This window comes from Ochotona curzoniae, unplaced genomic scaffold (assembly GCF_017591425.1).
Source record: "Ochotona curzoniae isolate NIBS_2020 unplaced genomic scaffold, NIBS_Ocur_1.0 contig_1014, whole genome shotgun sequence".
NCBI lineage: Eukaryota > Metazoa > Chordata > Mammalia > Lagomorpha > Ochotonidae > Ochotona > Ochotona curzoniae.
The window spans coordinates 29,845,853-29,872,434 of NW_024464920.1; the positions used below are offsets into that span (position 1 = coordinate 29,845,853).

A 26,582-nucleotide genomic window follows, 5' to 3' on the forward strand; every position below is an offset into this window, starting at 1 on the left:
GAAACCCGGCCCCCTCCCCGGTCTCTCCAGACCCGCCGCGCCCCGCCTTTGCCCAGAGCACAGCCTACCCCAGCCTGGCTCCACCGAGATCGCTGCAGATACCCCTCCCCTTCCCAGCGCGCCCCCAAACACGGATGCATTTTTCTGCTTTCCGAACCTAATGGCTGTTCACAAACAATACTGGCTTCGCCCCACCGCGGGACCGGGGACTTAACCGCCCGCGCTCCCCCAGTTCATCACGTGGATAACTTAAGTTGTGCGAGGGTCACGGAGGACAGCCAAATCCCGTGGAGGGGCCGCCCTGAGCCGGGCAATCCCCAGCTCGGGCGAAGGGGACTGCCCACCCACCTCCACCTCCACCACCTTTGCCCCTCCCAAGTTTACTGACACCGAATGACCGCTCTCCAGTCGCTAGGACAAGGGGAGGCAGAGAGGCGCGCGTGGACGGCAGCCGGGAAAGCAGTTGGCTGTGGGTTGCTAGGCAAAAATAAACACGAGAGACACCTCCCATTTCCTTACAACTCAAGAGTCTTTCCCCTCTGCGGCCGCTGGGAGAGACACGCCTTCCGTTCACCGCTCTGCTGTCAGGGAACTATGCCTCCGACTCCTCGCATCCTCCCAGACCCATCTCTCCCCTCTCCTTCCAAGGCACCTGCAGATTTTCCCTGCCCTTGCGATGTGCCCTCTGCGGCCTCCCTTTCCCTGGTGGACCAAAAGCCTATTTGCACATTTCACACCCGTGCTCGGTCCAGTGCGGCACACTGTGCCTTTGTGCAAAGGGCACAGGTTTTGCCACTTCACGAGTCTAGGGGGAGGTTGGGGCAGAACCAGAGGAGGTCGCGGATGGCGAGGGCAGAAAGGTGCTTGAATGTTCTTCCTCAAGTGGTGCCAGGTTTCTGAAGTTCTCCTGGAGACACGAGGTCCATCACTTTCTGCCCCACCCCATCTCTGGCCCCTGGCTGACCAAGCATGAAGTTCCAAACTAGTGCAGACACCTAGCGAAGGGAGAAGGGAGCCACCTCCTGCAAGGTACAGTGCCACTCCTATTTGCAGTTGTCATAGCAACCTCCCATGGAGATCACTCTTAGCTGGACAAAAATACCGAAATCAGAGTGCAGCAAGGAAACACCTTGACTCTCTCACCTACAGAGGTCTTGCTTCAGGGAGGGAACCCTGGCAGAAACAATCCAGATTTGGCCTAAAGAATACAACCTTCAAAAAGGAGAGGGAAAAAAATGCTCTGGAGGCTTCCTCCTAATTAATTAGAGCCACAGTTAAATAATCAGTGCACTAATGTGCCTTCAGAAGAATCATGAGCTGGACTGACCTACCAAGAAATATCCCCCAATGTATATTCCAGAGCATAACACTTCCAAATCCACTGGAGGACACATTTATAGTGTTCAAAATTAACTGAAAGAAAGTACCATTGAGTAGTGGAGGGCAAACCTGAATCCATTTCTGACTCCCAGTCTGATTCCAGCTTTCTGTGAACTACTTTGTGCCATCATGGGATTCCATACTGTTTCCCTCCTTCCCCTTTCATGTATTCAACAGGCAGAGAGACAGAGAAACAGAGACACAGACAAGTGGGAGATCCTGTCGCACCTGCTGATTCACTTCCAAAAGGCCCACAACAGCCAGCGCTGGTCCAGACTGAGGCCAGGAATCTGGAACTCGGTCCAGGTCTGCTACCACTTGAGCCATCACTCTGCTGTCACCCAGGATAGACATTCATCGGAAGCTGGAATCCGAAGTGAAGTCGTGATGCCGTTGTTGTGGCTCAGTACGTTAAGCATCCAAGTGCAGTTGCAAGTCTCAGTCGTTCTGTTTCCCATCCAGCTCCCTGACGAGGCTTCTGGGAAGGCAGCAGATCATGACCTCAGTGCTTGAGCACCTGCCATCCACCTGGGTGGCTCAGGAGGTGTGCCAGGCTCTGGGCTTTGACCTGGGCCAGTGCCAACCCCAGTCAGTAATCTGAGATGTCCCACTACCAGAATCATGAAAACACAACGTCTGTTCTTGATAAGTCCTCAATTTATAGTATTTTACTGTAGCAACCAGAACGGACTAGGACATGGGGTTGCTCCATGGTATAAGCAAGAGGGGTTACCATGCAAAGGAAATCAAAGACACCAGATGCCAGGCCATGCTGAGAAATTTGCAGCTTGTAGTGAGTGTATTGAGAAACTGAGAGTTAGATACATAACGAGACAGCAAAGTCAACATGGAGGATTACACATGACTCTTTTCTCATAATCTGTAATATAATTGAATACACATTGCGCTAAACCCTGTGAAAGATCAAAACTAACAACAAGCCACAGTCTTGATTCTTAGGGGGCTTTCAGTGTAGCTTGGGAACAAAGCCATATGCAAGGACTAGTTCAAAACATGGAGCACTTGTCTTTGGACCCTTGGGTCTACTCCCTGGTTTCATTCACTCTGCCCCGTGTCACAGGAGGATTTATAGACAGCATCAATGAGCCCTTTTCTGCTAGCTTCCTGCTAGATTTAGCCAATGGCAGGTACTGGCAAGACACCAAAAGCCCAAGCACAATGAGCTCAGGCCATTTGTGTCCCTGGAAAGTCACCTGCCATTCATTGGCTAGCCTCTTGCTTGCAGCTCTCAGCTCCTATTGAGTAACCCTGTGCTACAGAAATTGTTGGCACCCTCACCCAGTCCCTGTGCCTAGAGATGGTAAGGGTTTCTGTTATTGAGAGTCTGTTATCCATAGGCCTTTAATTAAATTCTTATCATGCCATGTTTTCTCTGGCACATCCCAATTGCCAAGGGTAACATAAGCAGATAGTCCCTGCTTTAGGATGGATTGTCTTATAATTTCCCAGCTTTATGATGGTGCAAAAGGCAATAAGGAATTGGGTACAATCCATACTTCAAATACAGGGTTTCATGTGTTCTACTGAGCTAGCAATGTGCCATAGGATCCTCTCTTACAATGCTAGGGAACTACAGCAAACCCAGCTCCCAGATCAGCCTTGAAATTACATGGGGCTACCAACAGATACTCTGCAATGACCTGTGTTGGATGCCATATACACAGAGAAGTGGCAATTATCCCTGCAGAAGGGGAGGTGGCCCCAGAGCAGAGGATATGCACTGTCAAAGGATAGAATGCTAGGTGACAGGGAGCAGGGTACAGAGCATGAAGGTCATGAGCTAGAGGGAAAGCAGGAGGGAGACACTGAGTGGTATGGACAGAGGCAAGAGTACACTGAAGAGGGAGTTGGCCTGGGGAAAGTGGGAGGCCAGAAATATGCACGGATTAGACTGCAGAGGGTTACAGAAACTGCTGGCACAGTGTAGACAGAGGTGGTTTCTAGGAGCAATCAAGGCTAGTGCCAGAGGAGGCAGGAAAGGCGCTGCTCGTTTTCATGCTTCCTCTAGAGTCCAGGAGAATGGCCCAAGGTCAAAATCATAGAAAGGCCAAGCAGGTCTCTTGCTGCCTTAGGTTTCAGAAGCATACACATTTCTTCAAGCTGCTTCTCAAGATGCCTTAAAGTTCATTAAATGGTCATTGAGAATGACATATCATCAAGAAAGTCAGGACTCCAAAAACACTTTATCACATCCTTTCCCAGTGGTTTATAGATGGGGATTTGCCAACACTGGGTGGAGAAAATTAGGTACAGGCTGAGTATCCAACAGGCTTGGGTCCAGAAGTATTTTTTGGATCTTAGAGTTTTCAGGTTTGGAAACATTTAAATAGACTTCACCCAATTGAGTATCTCTTACCTAAAAATCTAAAATTCATCCTATTTTAAAAATGGGGATGCTAAGGCACAGCGAGGTTAACCAACCTGCCTCATGTCACACAGTCAGAAAATATAAAGCTAATAGTGTGGCTGTTGAGCCTTTGCCATAGTTATTTCCAGCAGGAGGTATCTTTATCACACTGTTACCGTTAATAACACTCATATAGCAAAACAGGCTCTTTAGTGAAGCCTCTGCTATTTGTATGGCCATGTACTTTATCCTCAGTGATCTGTTAGCCAAAGCTTCCTTCCGAGATGAGGTTACTGAGATGAAAATACCTGAGCCATCGCTAGGATTGCCATTAGAACCCAAACCACTAAAGCCTACTGACTGTTTTGCAAATCAAATTCTTATAAAATGTCCTACAAGTACTCCTAAAAGTCAACGCCATTGAGTAGACAAGCTTGATGTGTTGGAAATTTGTAAGAAAAATTTGTATGGCTCCAAGAATGATTTGATTCTAGCTTTAGTCAGATCCACAAAGAGTTAGAACACATTCTAGTTACTTCCTATTTGTTTTAGTAAATTTTTCCCCTTCTGTCTAAAGTGAATGGACAAAAGCAGTTATCCATGGCAGTGCAAGTAAATGTTCAAGCAACATGGTCAGGACATCCTAGGCCACTCTGTAGAAGTCTAAATGGGCTCAGTGGATTGGTTCATGTAAATAGTACAAATTATCAATAGATGAACTATCCAAAAAGTCCTTTGTCTACAGTTAGCTGAGCAAAAGCAAGTAAAATCATTTATTTTTGTGATTGGATAACATGGGTAATTGTTAAATAATACCAATTTAATTTTTACACTGTAATTTCCAAAAGCCACTCTGGATATCACTGCAGACAATAAATCCTGTGTGTTAATTTTCTCTGAAAAGATACTTGTGGACAGATCAATTGTTCATACAGAAATGTTCACTAAATGAAGATTTGGAAACAGAAAATCTAGAGACTTGGAAAGCAAACATTTGTACTGAGGACACATGTAGTTGAATGGCCCTTGGTCCACATTGCCAACTGGTATAAATAATGAAAAATCAGCCAAGAAGTAATGGACACAGATCCAAAGAGATTAGGAGGGAACTTGTTCATCAGGCAGTGACGAGAGAATTGCTTTTTGGACGAAGGAAGCAAAAATAGTTTTCTTATGACCTGGGAGGTACAAAAATAAAGTAACTGGCAGTCTAGGGGGAAAAAAAAAAAAGATGCTTTAAGGAAACAAGATAAGATAAATAAATCACGGTGGAGATATTGGTAAGAAGAAAGGACAACAAGTTGCTGCAAGAATAAGAGAATTTTGGAGAAATCTCATAGGCATTTCCATAAGAAGGGATTCATGATAATGTGTAATGAGGTGAGGCCACATGTGAGGAAACACATCCCAGAAAGCCATTCCACTTGGAGTCAAAGTACTGTATTATTGGACATTGCTGTGCCTGGAACCTCCTTAGCTAAGGCTTCTTTCTGCTCCTTTGTCTTTGTGTCCTCCCTCACTGCGTAATTTTTACTTCCCTTCTCTCCTCTCCCATACTAATGCTTACAATTCTTTCCCCCTTGTCTCATCCCCAAGGAATGATGAAGCTACTAAACATTTCACATAATAAATGTACATAGAGGAGGAAAAACTTTTTTCTGTCGCTCTGCTCTTGAGCTCTATGTTGGACTCGGTTCTGTCTTTTGCATGAACCACCTTCCTAGAGGCCTCGCTACAGCACAGCTGTTTGTTTATCCTGACTTCCAAGACAAGGTTATACAGATTTTCGATAGCTATGTCACTTGCAAGTAATTGGCAATAAGTAGGGGCAGGTTCAAGGAAATCTGCTGTCAAAACTTACACTTCCATCTAGCACAGGAGGCTGGGTAGGCTCCTACCTTCGATTCTCTGGCCACATATTTTCATTGAATTTCACAGTGGTACCTTCAGCAGCTCAGGTGGTTCTTCTGCATCCCTGTCTCAATAGCTGAGGAGTGAAAAGAGAGAAGAGCTCTTCCATTCGCAGTCTGGGCTCAGCAGGCTCAATCCACACAGAGCCAGGGTCTCTTCCCCTTTAACTGCAAGCCTGTTTCCATGGTACTGCTTCCCAGCTAGGCCCCACCTGTGCCTTCCTTATGAGCCTATCTCTTGAACAGAAAGAACTCCTTCTGTATCTACTGAGCTGCTAAGATGTCATCGGTATGAAAATGAAGATCTAGAGGATTTATACAAAGCAATGTTCTATCAGGTATGTAAATTGGACTAAAATTACACTTCTCTACGTAATTTGGTCAAACCTTCATGTTTGTAATTGGGAATATTTACTAATAATCTGAGAACAATCACCCAGGATCTAGATATGACTGCATACTCCAGATCTTTGAGAGAAGCATCAGAGCATCTGCACCAAAGCCTCTGTGAGTTTTTTTTCCCTGAAAATTTGAGACGTGAACATGAAATGTTTGGATAAACATGCCCCTTTATCTGAAGCTGTTATGCATGCGTTGAAAATCCAATTCGATGACTAGCATCCATAACCCAGTTATTCAGCAAGAATGAAATAATATTCTGTTACTTTTTAACACAAAAAGAAACTTTCTTTTTGTTTATTTCTTTTATAAGTAAATGGAACTTCACAAGCTAACTGGCAGTGAAAGAGAAAGAAAGAAAGAAAGAAAGAAAGAAAGAAAGAAAGAAAGAAAGAAAGAAAGAAAGAAAGAAAGAAAGAAAGAAAGAAAGAAAGAAAGAAAGAGAGAGAGAGAGAAAGAAAGAAGGAAGGAAGGAAGGAAGGAAGGAAGGAAGGAAGGAAGGAAGGAAAGGAAGGAAGGAAGGAAGGAAAGAAAGAAAGAAAGAAAGAAAGAAAGAAAGAAAGAAAGAAAGAAAGAAAGAAAGAAAGAAAGAAAGAAAGAAAGAAAGAAAGAAAGAAAGAAAGGAAGAAAGGAAGAAAGAGAAAGAGAGAAAGAAAGGAAAGAGAGGAAGAAAGGAAGGAAAGAAGGAAGGAAGGAAGGAAGGAAGGAAGGAAGGAAGGAAGTCTAAAGGGTTTGCCTATGTCTTAAGTCACAGGACATTGACAGTTGAAAACCTTGCAAGCACTTGCAGGGTGCCAAGGACACCACGAAGCACACACATGGCTAGTTGGCACCCGCAGTCCAGCAGCAGCAGCATGGGGACAAAATTTTAACAGGGATTTTCAACTTCAAGCCTGTGACTTCTTGCCCTATGTCAGTTCCCCACTCCACCCCCCGCCCCAAGTTCTCAACCTGCTGAATTGAAGAGTAAATCACCACTTAGTTTTCCTTTGAGCCAAGTTTTTCAACCTCACTTTTTCCTCCATTGATCTCCATACATATTTTTTACCTAGATATTAAATGTTTCTGTAAGCATTTGGGAATATCTATAAATGGGAGTAGGGTAAAGTTAATGAAAATTGTTCATCTATTTAAATTCTAAATTGTTTTCTCATTTCTTTTCAAGCAACTTATGACTTTCTAAACTCCTTAAAAGATCTAGACAAAATTTTGTTTTGTCATGGCTGGGTGATATGACAACAAAACCACACTTAACTTTCAAAATTAATCTTCCGAAAAGACTAAGCCAAAAGATGTAAATGCATTTCTTACATGCAAAATACCATAGGTCTGACATTTTCAGAGGTTGTTCACATGACCGTATCAACGATATGGTATCCAACTGAAGACCAGAAGGGAATTTTGTAAAGGCTTTTAGGTAAGCATAACCACTGTCAGAAAATGCATTGCAATCCATGCATTTTGTTATGAATCATTGTCCTCTGGGCCAGTGTGATGACTCATTTGGCTAATCTTTCACCTGCAAGCACTGGCATCCCATATAGGTATTGGTTCATGTCCTAGCTGAGCCACTTCTCACCCAGCTATCTGCTTATAGCCTGGGAAAGCAGCAGAGAATGGCCCAAGTCCTTGAGACCTTGCACCCACATGGGACACCCCAAAGATACTCTTGGTTCCAGCTGTTGCACTCATTTGGGGAGTTAACCAGCTGATGGGAGATCTTTATCTCTGTCCTTCTCTCTGTAATTTTGCCATTCCAATAAAAATAAATTTTTAAAAAGAAACATCACCATTCTTTTGCTCAAAAACAATCCATAGCACCATAGCAAGGTTGGATGACCTGCACCAAATGGTGTCCTGTATAAATGGTAGCCGGTACAACTAGTGGTTCTGCTTGTACTGATAGTTTGACCCTGACAAATTTCTCAAACTTTCTGAATCTAAGTTTCTTCAACCATAAAATAATATCTTCATCAAAGAACTTAGATTAGAATTAAATAAAATTATTTAAAATGTATAGGACAAAATCCAGCACATAGAAAATGCCAAGTCTGTGTTATCAGGGTTTGATAAAGCCCTTCTAGTAAAATCTGAAATCTCATTTTCCTGACCATTGCTTATTGGAAATAGTGAATTGAAACATGGTAGGTTGCTAGGAAGAAACTCACTTATAATTCAAGGGAAATAGACATAGCACTTAATAGAAGCAAGCAAAGGATCTCAAAGTCAAGTTAACAGCTCTGGTTGTTTGTCACAGAACACTGAAGCCAAAAGTCCTAGACATTTTAGCAACCTTAAAGTGTCAACACAATGCCATATGCAGCAAATGACCTTTTGTAATGATTACAAAATAGTTTGGTTTTGCTCTTTTCACTTTCCCTGATTTAAGAAATAAGCAAAAGTACAGAAATTTTAAGCATGTTTTCATGAAAATGTTTCAAATAATCAATTGGATGCTTATAAGTAGCATATTTTAGTTCTATTTAAAATGCCATCTAGGGGCACTTCATGGCATTTAATCCATAGATTTAATGGCATGGACTTTTTAAAAAATGCAGAGATTTGTTGAATAATGTTGACAAGAAATGCATGTGTGATCCTTTCAATGTTATAGAGTATAAATTAATCTGAAATATCTAATTATAATATACACAGAAGTCTGACATGGAAGTCATGAGTTCACCTAAAGACATTGCATTTATTTAAACCAGTATAGAATCCATCTGAGATATGTGCCTAACCTTCCTGGTATTAAAAAAAAAGCACAAAAAGACATTTAAAACCAATCCCTGTCATCAACCAGGCCATCAATCATTCAGGCATGGACAGCAAATCCCACAATGCATTCACCTGCCTTCTGAGTTTATACAAAAATGGTTGGAAGGCTCCATCTGCTTAGACAAAATTAACACCCAGTTCACCTCCTTTCCAAACTTAAGGAGTTTTTGCCATTACTCTATGGTGTTCCTCATTCAGCAACTTGCCCTTACTATGAAAGAATGTTACTCTTCCAATTAACATATTGGCCAAGAAGAGTTTTAAGACAGATACCCACTTGAGAATATCTATTCTCTCAGTTATAGAAAGAGAGAAAAAGTAAGACTCCTACTTCCCCTAAAACCATAAGCACATGTGCAAATGAAACCTTCATGCAGGGAAGATGCTCATTGGAAAGTTCCCTGTGAGACAGAATCTTTGCAAAACCACTTAAAATTATTGAGCCTAGAGCATGGCTAACGGGCTCCCTTAGTCCATTAGAATTGAGTTCCACCATATCTGTCCCTTCTTGAGTGATTACTGCTTTTTAGTGAACATTTCTAGACAGACTCATGGAGAAACTAATGGCTAGGGAAGACGCTGATGCACACCTTTAGTCAAATGAAAATCCTTCCACTTGTTCATTCTGGTGAGAAGCACTTTCTCCTTTTTTCATGAGCCTGCATGATTTCTGAAACCCAAAATTCTTCACAGAAATACTGCAGGATCCTTTCATTAAATGCCTATGTACTTTGGAAGCAGCAGAGTCCAATTCTACCTTACTCAACATCCTCTTTATTCAGTGCAGACACCACTTTTATTGGAGATTCACATAAGAATAGTAACCAAAATTAATAAATTTGTTTTGATAAATCCCCTAAGGCTGAGAAATTAGCTTTGGCCTATCATAATCTTTCTTAAAGATTTATCTAGTTATTTATTTTATTGAAAAGTCAGATTTACAGAGTGAAGAAGAGACAAAGAGAAAGATCTTCCGGCTGCTGGTCCACTCCTAAGTGGCCACAATGGCCAAAGCTGAACTGATCTGAAGCCAGGAGCCAGGAACCAGGAGTTTCTTCCATGTCTCCTACACAGGTACAGGGTCTAAAGGCTTTAGACCATCCTCTGCTGCTTTCTCAGGCCACAAGAAGGGAGCTGGAAGGGAAGTGGGGCATCTGGGACACGAGCCAATGCCGATAAAGGATCTGGTACATACAAGGTGAGGATTTAGACACTAGCTATCATACCACTAACTATTCAGATTTCTATCATCATTTCACTTGTGTGTGTGTAAGAATATTAGGACCTCATATTCACACAGAATTTTCAGGTCCTATATTTAAAAAATAAAAGATTTTTTTTTTCTCGTGTAACAGAAGGAATTGTCCTACTAGAGTAGGGGTTAATGGCTACGTTCAGTCAATAATTTAAAAGTGTGGGCATCTAAATGGCAAAGTTAGCAGTTACACAATTAGAAATTATAGACCAAAAGCAGCCTACAGATTGATTTTGTTTGGTGTGCCCACGGCTTTTTGAAAATGTGAACTAAATGCCAACATTTAAAACTCAGGAGATTTTATGTAAATATCCAGATTTCTGACTTTTCTGGAAATAAGGCAAAAATATAACTCTACTGTGTTCCCTCACAGTCCTATTTGACAGTCATACAACACTTCCCATCACTTTGCACCCCCACCCAGTCATACGCCAGCCGGGTCCTACAGGACACGGCCAACCCTACCACTTCTTGTTACTGTGTGTGTGTTGGCCCAGAGTTAACTATTGACATTACCCACCTTTTCTCCATCAGCCATCTGGGTTTTTAATCTCTACTGTGCATTTTGTATTGCCTGAAATTTCTTCACTTCCATTAGTCTATTGCTCCAAATATATGCCTATGCTTCTTTTTCTTTCTTGCTTTCTTTCATTTTTTTTTTCACTTATGCTTCAATTCTTGGTAATACTGCCATGACTAACAGAAGACAATTGTAATCTGGGTTCAAGCCTTTCAAAATAGTTTTGTGTAGAAATAAATACCTGGTTACAGAAATGCTTTTCCTTGTTTCAGTCTATACTTTAAACCAAAGTGTGCAGACTCTGAAACCAATGCCTATTTCAGAGTTACCAATAGTGACACCTGCTATGTGTTGCTCTTGAGTGACCTGTCACACTAAGTACAGAGTTTTCTCTGTTTTGGGGCTCGTTATAGATATCAGGAGGACCTAGGTGATATACCTGTTGTTACTTGTTTACTATTTCTAACAGTAACGTTGAGGCTCTGGACTTCTTGCAGAAGTTCATAGTCAAGTTTAGTCCAAGCAGCAATTCAAGTGTGACTATTGAAAAAGCAATTGGGTGCAGGGAATCTATAGAAGAGAAGAATGTTCAAGCAAATTGTTGATCCCTGTCACTGCTTAGCTATGCAAAGAACAAGGATTTCATATTTAGTATAGTCATTATTGAATGTGTAATTTCCACTGCTCTAAGCCTATTTTTCCCCCCCAACACATTCTCTAACTCACTAAGTGGTAACTTCAACCTTTCTTCATCATTCTGATCAAACACCTTAGGGTCATTTGTGATTAATCTCTTGTTCTTATAGATTCTCTCACATATATCTGAAAATCTTGCGGAGTTTATACTAAAAGTATCCAGATTTTACATGCTTCTTGATACTGCCCCTGATATCATCTTCCTTGGATTACAGACACAGCCTTTTAGCAGTGACCATACAGATCCTTTCAGGACGTGAGATCATGCTGCCCTTCTCAACACTGCCCAACAGTTTCCCATTTGCCAGGGTCAATACCCAGGTCCTTGCAGTAGCCAAGGCTCCTGGATGATTTCTTTTTCTGATGTGCCTTTTCCTGATTCTGTAGCTTGCTCGTCCTGCCCTGCTCACTCTCTCCAGCCACAGTGACCTTTTCCACTGGTCCTCACACATGCCACACATGTCCCACCACAGAGCCTTTTTGCTTCTCTTGGTTCCATCATCTGCAATGGGCTTCCCTTGGCAGGCCATCACTACCTTCAGGGCTTTGCTGAATGTTGCCTGCTTGGTGAGTTTTTCCTGTGCACTCTATTTAAAATGCAGCATACCAATTGAGACATTCACTTTGTCTCTCCTTCATGCCACCACCTGGTATAGCAGACATTTCCACTCACCTGTTTTTGTCTCTCTATTAAAATACACACTGTTGGAGAACAGAGTCAATCATTCTTATTCCACTGCTGGTTTTAAATGCCCAAATTGTGCTGAGGACATAGAATTCCTTGATAAAAATCTGGCAAATGAAGTAGGTAAAAATGTCATCAATTTGAACTCTTTTCTAGTTTCAGAATTCAATTCTGTAGAACAAGCACAAAGAATGCATGTTTCCAATTGTACTTGTATACGATCTTCAAAAGAAAAAACAAAACAAAAAAAGTATCTCCATCTGTAATTACTTGGACATGATCCACAATGTCTAGTTTATCCTAGCTAAGCCTTGTTGCTGAATTCCAAGCATGTAGAATCTCTACATGGAATAAAGGAAAACTGGTCATCTTGGGTTGCGTCCTACTAAGAGGTGAAAGGTTCCAGCTGTTCTAAGGTGACTCGGCTCACTCCTATCAGTTGTGTTCAGGATTCTAATGTATCTTAATCGAGGTCCTTTGGGGGAGTGTGCTGAGGCCTTTGTGGCTCCTGGGTGTGTTTCAGGGTTTCTGGTTCCACTCTGTTAATTCAGTGGCATCCCTGACTGTTGAGTTTGTTTCACATTTCCCCCATGAGTTAGGATATCACAATTCATAGTCCTTTGTTAGTAAATGCGGTATGCTTCCTTTGAAATGTGAGAAATAAAACTGACAGAAAAAAAGGACATGGGTAAATCACAACAGAAAAGTCTACTACTTTAGATGAAAGAGTTATAAAGCAAAAAATTGACAGTGACAATCTGTTGGACACAATAAACCTATTAGCTACTAGTTTATCAAAGTATGGCCATTGTTGATCATATGAGCCATCAAAGAGTCTTAAAATATATTGTGCCCAATTGCGCAGTGTAATTATTAATTCTGAAGTTTGGGTTCATCTATTTCATAGAATCTTTAAAAACCTTATTTATTGATTTATACTCATTTATTTATTTGAGAGGCAAAGAAACAGAGAAAGAGGAGAGATAAAAAAAAAAAAAGAGAGAGAGAGAGAAAGCAAATCCTCCATCTGTTGGCTCACTCCACAAGTGCCTATCTGTTGACTTTTCTTCAAAGCAGTGTGAGAAAAATTGCCCAAGTGCCTACTCCACAAGGGCATCTCTCTGCAGGGTAGTAGCACACACACTACAGTGCTGTGAGGAAGACAAGACAAAAAGAGAGGAAAACGCTCACCTAAAGTCACAAGTCTTAGTTGCAATGCTTGGTTTGGATCCAAGTTTTCTGGCTCCAGAGTTCATGTTCTTAACCACTAAGATAGAGAGAGAACGGAAATAATGAACATATTTATATATTATAATTATTATAATAATATGTAATAAACTATATTCTCATATAATATATAATAATATGTTAATAATAAAATTTCATTCCAATATAGTGAAAAACTATTCAGAAATAATTCAGAAATAATTATTTTTTCTGATGTTTATACAGTTGAGAGGGATTCATGGCCATGCAGACAATCAGTTAAGTTGGGGAGGGTCAAGCAATGGGGGAAAGTGGATGAGACAACTGCCCCCAGTCTTTCTTCTTCCTGTATCTGGGGAAAGTTGGAGAGAAGGGGCAAGGATTGCTCTTAGCAGCCCAACTGCATCAGTACCCAGGAATGGGGGACGGCCCCCAATCTCATCCCAGTGTCCCCCATGTGAAGTATGGTCTGAAGATATGCTTAAGTGGTTTCAATAGTTCTGAGTTGCTGTTGATTTCATTGCTCCGAGGATGAAGAAAGCCTTCCAAGGTCTACTTGCTAAATAGTCCATCTTAGAGGGGTCTGGCGAGGTGGACTAGAGGCTAAAATCCTCACCTTGAACGTGCCAGAAGCTCATATGGGCACCGGTTCTAGTCCCGGCAGCTCCACTCCCATCCAGCTCCCTGCTTGTGGCCTGGGAAAGCAGTCAAGGACGGCCCAACGATGGTGGATGAAATGTTTCACAAGCTCAGAGTGTAGTTTTCTTAGCATCAGGTATGGAGGAAGCATATCTATGTACATCCATGCTATTTAGCAATAAGAGAAAAATGCTGTCTTCCACAACCAATACAGCCCAGTGCAATCCACCTGCTACCACACACCTGGCTGATCACACTAGGGAATGGTGTCATATTGAGGGGCCAGTTTGGGTCACTGTATTGGCAAATGGGGCTCTCAGAAGTGTCTGTAGCCAGGTTGCTATTGGTGACTGGAAATCCTTGTTGATGAACCCGTGCGTAACCTTCACCTCTATTATGATGTCCTTGTTGTACCTGAGCCTATTGGGTGATGATATGGTTGACTGAAGAAAGAAGTTGGGTTGCATCTGTGGAGTGAGTCATCATATTCACCTGATTGTTAAAGTCCTCCTCTGCTTGGATCACACTTTGGTGGGCATTCACATGAGACACAAATATATTCACATTTTCACCATAAGAAATCTGTCTACATGTCTCTTCCTCAATTAGTTTTGCAGCCAATTTTCTAATCAAGTTCTTTTCAGATCCCTGATCATCCAGTCAAACACTGAATGTAGCCTATGGATTGTTAAATTATCATGCAACTGACCAAGTTGCCCTAAAAGTAGAGTGTACAATCAGGTGTATTGTCCAACGTCCTGTCGACTGAGAACGTTACCATCAGAGATGTCCCAGGGAGGCAGGAAGGGGCGTGGTGCTGCAGCTGTATGTTTTGGAGTGTTACCTGCATATGGGATACAGCCATCCTCAACCAGGTAAGAGTTTTTCCTTTCTTGGTCAATTGACCAATAAAAGCTCCCCAGGAAATCATAGTACTGAATGACAGAGAAAGCAATGTCATAGGTGAGGAAACATGGACTTTCTGGCTGCTTCTTCACAGCAGTTATTTGTGTTTTCAGGAACTGCTTGAACTTGCTCATGTATATTCCTTTTCCTTTTGATGATGGATGCTGCTGTGCACCCCGTATTGTATGATTTCTGTGGATCAAATAACTCAAGTCCATGATAGGCAGCTTCAGCCCATGAAGAAATGTCTTGTCTTCATATGCCTCATGCCCACTGGATCTCTAGAAATTTCACTGAGGTATAAGGCTCCTGAATGTGTTGAATTGATTTTTAATTCCCAGAGGAGGTAAAACATCTTCTATCATTGTGAATAGAGAGGCTGATTCCACTGGGAGTAGAGAGGCCAGCCACAACCACTGGGGTTGGGGAAAGCTCCCTCCACTGGCAAAGACGACTCTCCGCAATGTCCCAAGTTGAAGCAAGTGTCTTCCCGAATGTATAGGATCCCATCCTTTCCCAGTCGCTTCCCTACTTAACAGCATACATATTACAAGGTTGGAGTTTCTACTAGAGTTATAGCTTCATCAGTTGCAAAACATAGTTCTGAATCTACTATTCAAAAATATCAGCACTACAGTTCTAGGACATACAGGTTTCTTTAGGACACTTACAGAAGCTTTTAGGGCACATAAGTGTCATTAACAATCAGTCTATGTCATTATATTTGGTAATTTCCCAAACAATGTTTGGAAGTATCATATCCAAGGCTGCCTAGTTCCCTGACCCTTATAAACTGCTGATTAGGACTATTCAATGATAATCTTTACATATATCTAAGTATTCACTCAATGACTATCAATGCTATGTCTTTCAAGAGGAAACTTTTGCCTATTTGTTTGTATTTGCTTGAAAGATGGAAGAACAAAAAGACAGAGCAAGAGAAGATGTCTTCTATCTTTTGAAACGTCTACATGAGAGAGGAGTAGGCCAGCCTAAAACTAGGAACACAGAATCCAAACCAATCTCCCACTGGTTGGCAAAGACCCAAGTATTGGGACCACTGCCAAGTATTAGCAGGAGGAAGTTGGATCAGAAGTGGGATAGACAGAACTCAAAGCAGACACTCCAATAGCAACAGCCTAACCACTGTGCCACAGTGCCAACCTCAGCAGGATCTACTGCAAGTAATAGTAATTAGCATTTTTAAGCCTGACAGGTTAGAAAGCTAAATCTAGCCATGGGAATTCAGGACCCATCTAAACAACAGGTAGGGTTGGAAATGAACTGAACCATAGGATACCCAGCTGGGGTATCCTGGAGAATTGCAGGGTATGGAGAAAACTTGGTGTGGCAGCCGAAAATGGTTTGTCTGGACAGTGTGGTTAGAGAAAATACTGTGTCCCTTGCTTGTTTTTTTCCCCATACTTTTCATACAGAATATTGTTCAAGTTATAATTTTAAGTCAAGGAGTCTGCACTGGGAGGGTGATGTTTGAGTTAAGTGTTTGTAGGGGTAACGGAGTTCACCCCACTGCTGTCCCAGGGGAAGAATACCCAGGCAGACCAAACAGATAATCCCAGGGCCAGATGGTTTCCTTAGCTCATTCCAGGAGCAACCTAGAGGTCAGAGTGTCAGGAGAGAACAAATGAAGCAGATGTGCCAAAGAGAAGAGGCAGGAAGGAAACAACCAAGGGTTGGGGGTGGGGGCATACTGTGGCAAGACTGAAGGGCCTAAGCTGCAAGGGAAATGCTGATCAGTGTAGATTCCTTCCAGGGAGTAGCACAGCTTGGTTTGCCTTCTGAATGAATCAGCCCAGTTTGGGGCACATGCCCTATTTTAGTAAATAAGAAACTAATCTTTCTTAATTGATACTTTCCTCTTTCATATCCGTTGCAAATTTTCTTGTGCAGCCAATTCTGTGTCAAATAAAAAGTATCATTCTATACATTGTAATCTTTCCCAGTATTTCTCAGCCAAGAGTTCTAGGCACGTAGGAGCTTTATGGCTTGTGGCTGGGAGTTTCCAGATATTCACAGTCAAGCCAAATCTTAGGGGACTATTCTAAGACGGAATCAAGGGAAAATGTGAATTCAATTCTGATTTTGAGTATTATTTGAAACAACTTTTTAGAACATGGGGTATAACATTTAGGATGGGATACAGGAGTTTACAATCACAGATTCATGAAGGTCCTGTGAAATGTGACTGAGTCTTTGAGTCAAATGCTCCATGTAGATCTCTGGGATAATGTCAACGTTTGGGAAATTATTGCTTCTGGATTCCTGCTAGTTTTTACCAAATCTAGGAATGATACATCAATTTAGTGGAATTTATCCTAGAATCATTTTGGCATTGGTCAGCATGTAACATAGAGGTTATTTCAAAGGTAAACTAGAGAAAATATTTTAAATAAGAAGACTATAAATGACTCGTTAATCTAGTAAAATTGTTTTAAGTGTATTGATGACCAAAGGAAGCTAAAATCTAGTGATATATTTAAAAAGAACTTCAAGAAAAAAGTGAATAATATAAAGTGAAGAATATTAGAATACTATGGCAGCTGGGAATAAAAAGTTTTCACATGGCTGATGCTTGCAGATGACCAAAAAAGCAGTACCACATGGGGGTTCACAAATCTGAAAAGGAGGGTATGGTGGTCTAATGGCTAATACCCTTGCCTTGCATGTGTTGGGATCCCATATGGGCACCGGTTCTAATCCCAGTCATCCCACTTCCCATCCAGCTCCCTGCTTGTGGCCTGAGAAAGTAGTAGAGGACAGCCCAAAGCCTTGAGGCCCTGCACCCACACGGGAGACCCAGATGAAGCTTCTGGCTCCTGGCTTCAGATCAGCACAGCTCCAGCCACTGTGGCTATTTGGGGAGTGAGTCAATGGATGGAATATTTTCCTCTCTGTCTCTCTTCCTCACTGTATATTTGACTTTACAATAGGAATAAATTAAATCTTTTTTTAAAAAATCTGAAAAGGAATCACATAGTTTATTTCTGTACTTATACTGTGGAAAAAGTTTGGGAAATTAAAACATAGTTATTTTAAATATTGTAGTATTAGTTTAAATGGAGAAAACAGTTATCTTCCAATAAAAGAAAGGTTAAACCATTTAATTTAAAACTTTATTTATTTATTTTTATTTACTTATTTATTTGAAAGGCAGAGTAACAGAGAAGAGAGGGAGAGAGAGAATTCTCATTCTTTTACCTGCTGCTTTATTCCCCAAATGCCTGTAACAGCTGGAGGCCAGGAATTCCAGGTCTGTCACATAGGTGACAGAGAGTCAAATATTTGAGCTGTTATTTGCTGCTCCTGTGTGCGCATTAGCAAGAAGCTGGATCAAAGTAGCCACAAGAAGCTAGGACTTGAATTGGGCACCTTACGAAATACAGGTGTCCCGAGGGGGGTAGCTTAACTTGATGAATCCTAATGAAAATACTTTAAATGCATCTGAGAAATATTATAGGATGCCAATTATTCTACATGAAAGTTACACAATGAAACAGTATGTTTGGTGCAGAAAAACATGGCCTCAGCCATTTACAAATATGTGAAGGAGACAAACCCAGGTGGAAATAGCTACTTTGATGACAGTGATAATTTGAACAGTTAGGTCATAACAGCTTTATTCCTCCTAACATTTTTATAAGGCATTTGTAATAAATAGCCATGTATAATATTTTTAATGATCTTTTACATTCCTATTTTTAGTATTTCTAGTGTATTGCATTATTTTGTATTATTTGCCTGAAAATAAATTATTTGAATATGCAAATTTGTTTAATAATTTCTGCATGTAAATTTGCAAAATTATTTTTGAGCAAAGCAGAAACATATCCAAAGGTCAGAAAAGTAGCTTTAAAAATGATAAAAAGATTTTGATCTGGTCAATGATACAAAGTGAATAAAGGAATATAGTAAATATGGTACAAACCAAACTCCTTAATTGAAGAGAGCTACCAATTTAAGCAATGTCATTAGTTACTGTTGACCTGGATAGAACAAGTGAAAAAATCTATTTGGTGTGATGGCTAGGATATTCTAATATGTGCCAAATGGTTAACAAAACTGACCTGCCATCATTAAGTAACAGATGCATATGATAAACCAAGTAAAATTCAACCAGGAAAAAACCTATATTCCCAAGAATCTAAAGTTCCTACATCTGTCAGCCACCTTACTAGAGAGTATAGAAAATAAAAGTTGACAACTTACAATCCTGGTTGGACTTGCTGAAATCTTACAGGTAGTATACCATTTGTATTCTAGTCTGATATTCCATTTGTGATTTCTCATTAATATCTTACCTTTAGTTTAAAAAAAAGATTTATTTTATTTTTATTAGAAAGGCAAAGAGAGAGAGACAGAGAGAGAGAGATTTTCCAGCTGCTGGTTCACTTCCCCAAAAGGCAACAAGGCTAGAGCTGGGCAGTGCCAAAGCTAGGAGGCTAGAGCTTCTTCCAGGTCTCCCACGTGGGTGCAGGGGTCCAAGGACTTGAACCAACTACTACTACTGCTTTCCCAAGGTATATCAGGGAGTTGGATCAGAAGCACAGCAGCTGGGACTCAAATGGGGATGCTGGCTTCAAAGGCAGAGGCTTAATTTACTATACCACGATGCTAACCTCATGTCTTACCTTTACATAAATTATAGAACCTCTATTTTTTCTTTTTTGTAAAGACAAGAAATTTAGTTTTATTATTTTAAAAAAGTGTTATTTTAAGAACATATGCTTCCTTTCTTCTCTTTGCCTTTTCCCATTAAGTCTTTACTCTTGAAATAGGAAAATCAGCATTTTATTAAGAGGCAGTTGTACTCAATGAATTCAAACTATCCCCAGGAGGTCTTTCTCTGGGGAATTTTCATTGCACACCTGGCTTGGTTTTTCACACCTTGGCAACCCATGTACAAAGTTGAATTTCCAAATTACCCAAAACATCCTTGCAAAACAAGTTAAGTTCATAAGAATTCAAATTGCTATTCAGGTGGAATGTGTTTCAAAGCCTGCTGGTTATAATGGTGGAAATTATGAGTAGTCTCTTGAAACAAAACCACGTTAACATCTCTGGGACTTGGATTTGGTTCTCTGGAAAGGTCGTTTTCTAGAAGCACTCAGCACACCCAGGTGAGCACGTCTTTTCTCTAAAGATGGCTGCTCACAGTGTTCACCGCTTGGTGCTCTTAGGCATTGTGTTGACATACCTTCCTCCCCAAATCCGGGACGTCTGATCCCCACAAGGGCCGCTGTGTTTGACAGTCCCCAGCTTTGTCGAATTAGATGTGAGGTTTCCCACCACTGTCACACACAGACAACCAGGCTCCTTCCTTCAGAGAATGAGGGCCATGGCGTTGAGTCTCACCCCAGCTCCAGTGAGACCATGCCCAGTCCAGAACACTTCTAGGTCCCAAGAAGACACCATGCTGCCATGATTGTGATATTCCTTTCTGGGGAGGTAGCAGAAAGGAACATTGTCCTGGTAAACTCTTCACTTGGCTTGGTAATCACTTACCTTTCTAGGTACTTTTAATAGGGCCAATCCATAATGAGCTTGCAAGAGGAACCAGTTACCATGTGTGTTGGTATGAAAGTGGATCTACCAGCCTCAGTTAAGCCTCAAGAGGCTACTGCCTCAGCTGGCACTGGGATTGGAGCCGATGAGTTACATACCCACATTCTAAACTGCCTTTTAGAATTGCCAGATCTGGCTTGAAAGGAGCAACTCCACTGGCGCTACAGCCACTTCAATCACAGAATAGCTGGTGAGACACAGGTAGGGAAATATTCAAGACCCTACCTCTCCGCTTGGCCACAAGGAAGATGTGGAGAAATAGATTATAGCTTTTTTTTTTTTTAACCAAAGAGAGAGAACTTAATGCTGTCACTTGTTGGTCACTCCTCAAATGCCCATAATAGCTGGGGCTGGGTCAGGCTGAAGCCAGGAGCCAAGAACGCAACCCACTTCATCATAGGTGACAAGATCCTAACTGCTTGCCTCCTCCCAGGTTTGTATCAACAGGAAGCTAGAATCTGAGACAGAGCTAGGACTCAAACCCAGGCACTCGGAAGATACAGGATATGGCTGTCATAACCACAACAGGCATCTTAGCCCTTTGGCCAAATGCCCACCCCAGTAGCAGGACTGGTGATGCTATCCTTGCCTTTGCTTATAAAGGATGTGAAATGTTTGGTGGCTGCTTCCTACAGGAAACTTCTGCCCCTAGGCTGATCTTGCAGTATGTACTTTTTTGATTATCTCTTGTTTGTGTTCAGTGTAATGAACTGACTGAGCCTACTGAAGTGGATGGTTTTGATTACTGCTCATAGATGTTTAGCTTGTGTTTACCTGATGTTCCCTGCAAGCTAGTCCAAAGATATTGTAAATTTCACACTGTTGGTAAAAACTCACACACACACACAAGATCTTTAATACTGAAAATGTAAGCTGTTCTCTCTTTTTAATCTTGCAATTTATAGCTGTTTTATAGAAGTCTGACAGAGCTGCATTTAAGATAAGGAAGATACTTGAAGGGAAGAACTGGCCTTGGGCGGAACACTCAAGCGGGCCAACGGTTTTTCTGAGGCTCAGTTCCCATGCTTCACAGTCCGCCTCTTCTGCCTACTCTCATCCCGTGGGGTTCTTATCCCAGACAGACTGGTCCATCTGATGACTCTGGGAGAGGGGCAAGATAAGTAATGAGTCACAAGCGTCACAGTTGTGGAAACAGAGGCTTGAGTTAAAACACCTTCCTGAACAGTCCACACTTTTTGAAGCAAACACGGGACTTAAAAATATGCTTCCTGTCTGATACTCCAGTGCTCCTGCACAGGCCAGTGGCACTCCTCAAGCCAACACCTTTTCCGTTTTGCTAGACTTCATCTATTCTTAAGGGATAATTGTCCTTTATGTCTTTTTGAAAGCACAGGTGCTGGGGCTAATGTGGTACGGTAGATTATGCCACCACCTGTGACACCAGCTTCCCATAAAGATGCCGATTCAAGTCCTGGGTGCCTGACTTCTGCCCCAGCTCCCTGCTAAGGCACCTGGAAAGGCAGCAAAGAACTGCCTAAGTGCTCAGGTGCCTGGCACCCACATGGGACTTTTGGATGAAGTTCCATCTAGCTTCAGCATGGCCCAAACGTGTCCATTTGAGCATGACCCAGTAGACCAAAGATCTCTTACATTCTGCCTCCATCTCTAATTCTACCTCTCAAACAAATAACTTTTTAAACAAAATTTAAAAATGCATTTTATTACTCCTGTTGATAAGTGCATGGCAGTTGTAGTAGCTCTTTCCTGGCAGTTGGGAGGATGGAATGCCCTGAGACCTGTAAGGGTTTTAGCAGGATTTCCCAGGCAGCCTGAGCTCACAGCATGTACAATCCCTTCCCCTTTCTGCTTGTCCCAGTGAGTGAGTGTCCAATGCCTCCCTGAGATTCCAGGACAAAACATCATTACGCTGCTGTTTCAATGTAAACCTAGACAGTAACTATAGGCTTTTCTACAAGCACGAAAGCCTTGTTGAGTAAACATGCAACTTCTGCTTCACCATCAAGACTGACTTACTAACCTCTTTCTTCTGTTACTAACTTCCTGGTTGCTCTTCCTAAGCCCAGTGTCCTACACCCACGTTCTGAACCCACAGAGCATCTCTGCTTTTCTGGGCTCTTGGATGATAGAATCTTTTCTGAGAAGAAAAAGATCTGTGAATAATGATTGAACCAGCAGCTCTAATGATTAATATGTTATCTTTTAATTGAGCATGTTTTCTTTTTATGAAATGGGGAATCAAAGAAAGCAATAATTTTTTTAAGTGTACTAATTTTTATTGGAAAAGTAGATTTGCAGAGAGAAGGAGAAACAGAAAGATCTTGCATTCGCTGATTTGCTACCCAAATGGTTGTAACAGCCAGAGCTGAGCCGATCTGAAGCCAGGAGCCAGAAGCCTGGAGCTTCTTCTGTATCTCCCATGCGGGTTCAGAGTCCCAAGCAACTGGGTCATCCTCTGCTGCTTTCCCAGGTTGTAAGTAGGGAGCTGGATTGGAAGAGGAGCAGCCTGACATCCCATATGGAATGCTGGCTCTTGAAAGCAAGAATTAGCCAATCAAGCCAGAATGCTGGCACCCACCACCCCAAAAGCAATATTTAATGCAAAAAATTTGAATGTGTAATTTTGGAATGTTTAACAGTGTATGTGGGCAGCATTTTGATAGGCTGGCTGAAAGAAGGGAGAAAAGCCAGGAGTGGGTGTCCTTTAAATTATTCCAAGCGAGACACATCTTTGCTTTGTGCACAAAGGCTGTTTGTCATAATTGACATGGCTTCAGAAAATGGAACAATGATCTCATCTCTTTCCTACACTTCATTTGTTGTCACACAGCACAAAGGCCAAGGTGGAAGATGAAAGTGTCATGATAGGAAGCCAGGGCCTTCAGGTCAGACAGATGCAGATTCCAGTCCTCAGCTACGCATGAGGTGAGCCACATGGCAAGCTGAGCACCAGTTCTTTCCTCTGCAAACTGAGGCCACCCATTGGCAGTGTGAGGCAAGATCAAATGGGTCAGAACAGGTGGACCACTCACTGCAGCATGACACGTGCCCTGCTGTGCTGCTGCTGCTGTTGAGCCCTTGTGTGAAGTGGCTTCAGCACAGACACCTTTCTTTCTGCTCTTCAGATGGAGACTTCAGCTTCTTGGATTTATTTCCTAAAAACAGAGAAATCTCTAGGAATTGGCAGCAGTTAGAAACCCAGGGAATGATTTAGAGGCTCCCCTGAGGAGCCAACGAAAGCAATTACAGAGTGAAGACATTCTGTCCTCCCCACTTCCCTCCTCCTTCTCTCGTTCTTCCGCCTCTTCCGTTCCTGCCTCCTTCCCCTCCTTTTCTATTCTTGCCTTCCTCATCTCCCTCCTCCTCTTCACAAAACCTTATCTACTACTCCAACGACTGCAAGCTAAACAGAGAGATGGATTATGCTCCAATCCCCAGTCTCCTGGCTCAAGATCTAAATTAAATGTCATCAAGAGATACCTGCATGCTGCATCCGCTGCCAAAGTTTAAAATTTACAACCTCCTTGATTTTACGTTTCAGGAAATTTGATTTTGAGATCTAATTTTAGAGTAATAAATAGCCCTGTACAGTCCCACGTGTTCTTGGCTCCTGCAGAGTTGTAACCTCAGCATTTCTCCTGGAATAAATCTAAACACAAAATCTTTGATACCTACTTTTGATAAGTCACTTCAGACATGAGAATCTATGAGAATCAACAGCATGCTCTTTTGCAGAATGGGCATTTAATTTTCCTCCAAGGCAAAACTCACTGTGCTTAAACCACAAGGTCTCAATGCTTTTTCACAAAGATAAAAATACATGTACAATGCATGTATGCGTATAAACATGATACTATGTTTAACTAGTCTTTAAAAATGTTCTCCTGAAGTAAACTCTTCACAGAATCCACACGAGTGTCCTTGAGATTTGCAACTATCTGAGTGATTTTTTCAGCAGTGGTGTGTCTCCAGGCTCAGGTCTCTGCTCCGGATGCAGACCAACTCTGGGCACTCTTAGCCCTAACGCTGCTTTTGTAATGTTTCATCTCTTCTCCTTATTTTAATGTAAGAATGGGATCCTACTGATGATTCTAACGTCATCTATCTTTTACTTTGGAATTTAAAAAAACGCTTCAGGCTGAGAAAAATGTGACCATTCCTCAAAGTAAAACAAAACAAAAACCCTTATATATATATTTTGGCAGAAATCTTGAATTTGTGATGGAACCTCCTTTCATTTTTCTGTAGACATGTCCTGCAACCTACATTCTATGTCATGGATTCAGTTCTCTGCTAGCTTGTTTTCTGAGTTTGTCCACTCATTTCAAAACTAGTCACCTAAATTCTCCAACAAAATTTCAGCATTTTTAAAAGATTTATTTATGAATTTATTTGAAAAGAGTGACAAGGAGAAAAAGTCTGAGATCTTTCATTTACTGCTTTATTCCCCAAATTACCCCCAAAACATCCAGGGCTGGGCTATACCAAAAGCAGAGATCCCAAGCCCCATCAGGGTCCCTGCCCCTGGGTGGCAGGAACCCGCATGCCCTTGCCCTAATCTGCTTCTGATCCAGCATTCCTACTAACACACCTGGGAAAGCAGATTAGTTAAGACTTGAACCAGCCCTCCCAAAGAGAGTGCTTAGCATCACTTTCTGAAGGAGAAACCCATTTCATCATAAAGTGTTCTCAGAACCCCTTCCCATTATGTCTAGCACTAAGTTCAACGATTTATACGTTCTCCATAATACTACATATATTTAAAGGAATATAGGCTATTTGGATATTTTGTCAAATATCTTCGTTGGGTTGCTTAATTAAGAGGCTCATCAATTTAAACAAATTCATTAAAAAAACTTTATTAGAAATTTAATTAACCCCTTTATACTTACCACTGGCTTCAACAAGTGTCAATCTGTGTGCAAGTCTACTCATGCAAATAGTTGTGGCTTTTTTGTTTGTTACTTTGTTGGCTTTAATAGACTATATTTTGAGCAGTTGTGGGTTAACAGAGTAAAAAAGTGTAGTGTTGGGGCTGGCACAGTGGTTTAGCAAGTCAATCCTCTGCCTGCAGTGCTAGCATGCTATATGAGCACCAGTTTGAGTTGTGGCTGCCTCACTTCTGATCCAGCTTCCTGCTTAAGTCCTAGGAAAGCAACAGAGAATGGCCCAATGCATCCATATGGAAGACTCGTAGGAAGTTGCTAGCTCCCAGCTTCGGTCCCTCCCAGCTCCAGCCATTGTGACTATTTGGGAAGTAATCTGTTGGATAGAAAATTGTTTTTTTCTTTCTCTCTAACTCTGCCTTTCAAGTAAACTTTAAAAAAAGTTTTTAAAGAGATGAAGCTATAGTGTTTCCTGTGTCATTCCATTGCCCCTGTTATTAGCATCTTTCCCAAATGCAGTATTCTGGTTTCAATTAACAAGTTAACATTGACCCCAGCATGAAGGTTCAATTGGCTAAATGCTCACTTTGCAAGTGCCAGGATCCCATATTGGTGCTGGTTCGTGTTCCAACTGCCCCACTTCCTCCTATCCAGCTCCCGGCTTGTGGCGTGAGAAAGTGAAGGATAATCCAACGTCTGAAGACCCTGCACTTGTCGGAGACCTGGAAGAGGTTCCTGACTCCAGGCTCCTTGCTTCAGATTGGTTCAGTTCTGGCCATTGCAGCCATTTGAGGAGTGAATGGCAGATGGAAGATCTTTCTCTCTGTCTCTCTTTCTCTCTGTAAATCTGGTCTGCCTTTCCAATAAAACTAAATAAATCTTTAAAAAGAAAATCAGTTAATAGCGACACATTCTTACTAAGTAAAATCCATAGTTGAAATCTGGCCTAATTTTTTGTCTTGAGTATTCTAGAAGTTTTAGCAAATATATGATGATATGTATCTACCATTATCATATCATCCAGAATAACATTACCAAATAATCTTGCACATTAGAGTTACAACTAATCCATAGCCACCTGAAGGCAAATTATTTCTCTGTTAGTAAAGATGTTTCTATTCAGGCTAAATTCACATTTTATGCCAGCTGGATGATTTCACATGTGTCATGTCACTCAGGTCACATAGTCATCTCCTTTTAATGAAGGTGTGAAAGCTCAGAAAGGTTAAGTCACTTCCTTAAAGGTCAAAACATAGTTAAGAGCCACAGCAAGAATTCCAGCTTAGATTAAATGGGATTAATCCATGCTGCAAGTTGTCTGACTTGGTAAATGACAGAAATGCTAAAATTAGCTCTTCCTACCATTTGTGAAGCAATCAAGCATACAGTCAG

At 41.5% G+C, this 26,582-nt stretch overlaps 1 long non-coding RNA gene across 1 annotated transcript in view; it reads right to left on the reverse strand.

Annotated features, from left to right (window-relative positions):
- Positions 1-5,390: 5,390 nt before the first annotated feature.
- LOC121157742 overlaps positions 5,391-26,582 on the reverse strand; it is a 56,587-nt gene continuing 35,395 nt past the window's right edge. Inside the window, exons 2-4 of the long non-coding RNA XR_005884100.1 lie at positions 13,183-13,258; positions 11,980-12,162; positions 5,391-5,735 (exon numbers count right to left, since the gene is read on the reverse strand). This is a non-coding gene — a long non-coding RNA (uncharacterized LOC121157742). The remainder of the gene's footprint in view (positions 5,736-11,979; positions 12,163-13,182; positions 13,259-26,582) is intronic.